This window comes from Salmo salar, chromosome ssa13 (assembly GCF_905237065.1).
Source record: "Salmo salar chromosome ssa13, Ssal_v3.1, whole genome shotgun sequence".
Lineage (NCBI taxonomy): Eukaryota > Metazoa > Chordata > Actinopteri > Salmoniformes > Salmonidae > Salmo > Salmo salar.
Window position 1 is genome coordinate 94,493,621 of NC_059454.1, and position 2,804 is coordinate 94,496,424.

Below are 2,804 nucleotides of genomic sequence, written 5' to 3' on the forward strand. Positions count from 1 at the left end.
TCAACACCTCTCTCTGCAACTGGATCCTGGACTTCCTGACGGGCCGCTCCCAGGTGGTAAAAGTAGGTAATAACACATCTGCCACGCTGATCCTTAACACGGGTGCCCCTCAGGAATGCGTGCTTAGTCCTGTACCCCCTGTTCACCCATGACTGCGTGGCCAAGCACGACTCCAACACCATCATTAAGTTTGCTGACGACACAACAGTGGTAGGCCTGATCACCAACATTGATGAGACAGCCTATAGGGAGGAGGTCAGAGACCTGGCAGTGGGGTGCCAGGACAGGAACCTCTCCCTCAATGTGAGCAAGACAAAGGAGCTGATCGTGGACTACAGGAAGAGAAGGTCCGAACAGTCCCCCATTATCATTGAGGGAGAGACATTGACGGTGCTGAAGTGGAGCGGGTCGAGAGTTTCAAGTTCATTGGTGTCCACATCACCAGTGAACTATCATGGTCCAAACACACCAAGACAGTTGTGAAGAGGGCACGACAACACCTTTTCCCCCTCAGGAGACTGAAAGGATTTGACATGGGTCCCCAGATCCTCAAGAAGTTATATAGCTGCACCATCGAGAGCATCCTGACTGGTTGCATCACCGCCTGGTATGGCAAGTGCTCGGCATCTGACTGTAAGGCGCTACAGAGGGTAGTGCGTATGGCCCAGTACATTACTCGGGCCAAGCTTCCTGACATCCATGACCTGTATACTAGGCGGTGTCAGAAGAAGGCCCAAAAAATTGCCAAAGACTCCAGTCACCCAAGTCATAGACTGTTCTCTCTGCTACTGCACGGCAAGCGGTACCGGATTGTCAAGTTTAGGACCAAAAGGCTCCTTAACAGCCTCTACGCCCAAGCCATGAAACTGTTGAACAATTTAATCAAATGGCCACCCGGACTATTTACATTGTAATTTTCTTGTTACTTTTTTTTTTACTGTAGTTTAGTTAGTAAATATTTTCTTAAATCAATTTCTTGAACTGCATTGTTCGTTAAGGGCTTGTAAGAAAGCATTTCACGGTAAGGTCTAAACCTGTTGTATTCGACGCATCTGACAAAAAACATTATTTAAAAAAATATATATAAATTCAGAGGAGACTGCGTGAATCAGGCCTTCATGGTGAAATTGCTGCAAACTACTGAAGGACACCAATAATAAGAAGAGACATGCTTGAGCCAAGAAACACGAGCAAGGGACATTTGACCGGTTGAAATCTGTCCATTGGTCTGATGAATCCAATTTTTGATTTTCGGTTCAAACCGACGTGTCTCTTTGTGAGACGCAGAGTAGGTGAACAGATTTATGGAAAAGGATTCCTCATGAAGCTGGTTGAGAGAATGCCAATAGTGTGCAAAGCTGTCATCAAGGCAAAGGGTGGAAACTGAAGAATCTAAAATCTAAAATATATTTTGATTTGTTGAACACTTTTTTGGTTACTACATGATTCCATATGTGTTATTTCATATTATTCTACAATGTAGAAAATAGTAAAAATATAGAAAAACCCTTGAATGAGTAGATGTGTCCAAACTTTTGACTGGTACTGTTCAGTGGTACACTCCACCAACACTCATAGCAACTCAACTCAGTAGAGATGTAGACATGGATGGAGTTAAGATACTCAGCAACATCTTTTCCTTACTTGGTTAGACTGTTTTGTTGTAATTTGTGAGGAGGTTCCATTCAGTCTAGCCATGGTCAAGTTCTAGATACTATAGCACTACAGCATTAATAATGTATATTTTTGACAGTGTTTTTTCTTTGATCTGTATTAATATATGTATTTATTTTATAGGTTTTTCTCTTTCCTGTTGTTCATCACTCATGATGAAAGGATAAAGAGCAAACCCCTCAACAAATATCTATTTCTTAACAGACATGAAGACAACACTCTTAGCCTCAACCTTTATGGAAATTACCAGCACCGGCCAGAAGCGGCAAGGTGGCATTGATAAGACTGAAGTCGAGAGAGACCTGACCTGTCTGGCAACACTTCCACCACTGAAAAAGGAAGACAGAGAAAGACAGGAAAATAGAGAAATGTAAAAGAGGAAAGACGACATGTACATAAGATAGAGCGGTAGAGATGGTGTTAAGGGAATAGGATGAGAGAGGAGAGAAGTTGAGGAGAGAGAGTTTCCGCAATCCACTCCTAACCTGTTCTGAGGAACTGGTAGGGCTTGGAAGGGGAGGGAACAGGGTGAGAGGGAGGGGGTAGAGGAGAGAGAAAGAGAGTGAGAGAGAGAGAGAGAGGGGGGGTGATAGGAGGGTAGAAAAAACGGCCTCTCACACACACACACACACACACACACACACACACACACACACACACACACACACACACACACACACACACACACACACACATACACACACACACACACACACATACACACACACACACACAGACACACATACAGGCACACACAGGCAACTAAGCAACAGAGAAAAAAACTCACACACATAGATCTTCAAAGCCACAAGTTTCATAGACTGACAATTATCCTAAGAGATTACATCTGGGGGATTGCGTCAGATAAATAAGGTGAGAAGAGGGGCAAGACTCAGTCACCTCAGCGCAGCAAGACAGACAGACAGACAGACAGACAGACAGACAGACAGACAGACAGACAGACAGACAGACAGACAGACAGACAGACAGACAGACAGACAGACAGACAGACAGACAGACAGACAGACAGACAGACAGACAGACAGACAGACAGACAGACAGACAGACAGACAGACAGACAGACAGGGATAGCAGCTCAGAGAAGAGAAAAGAAGCAGCACTCCACCACT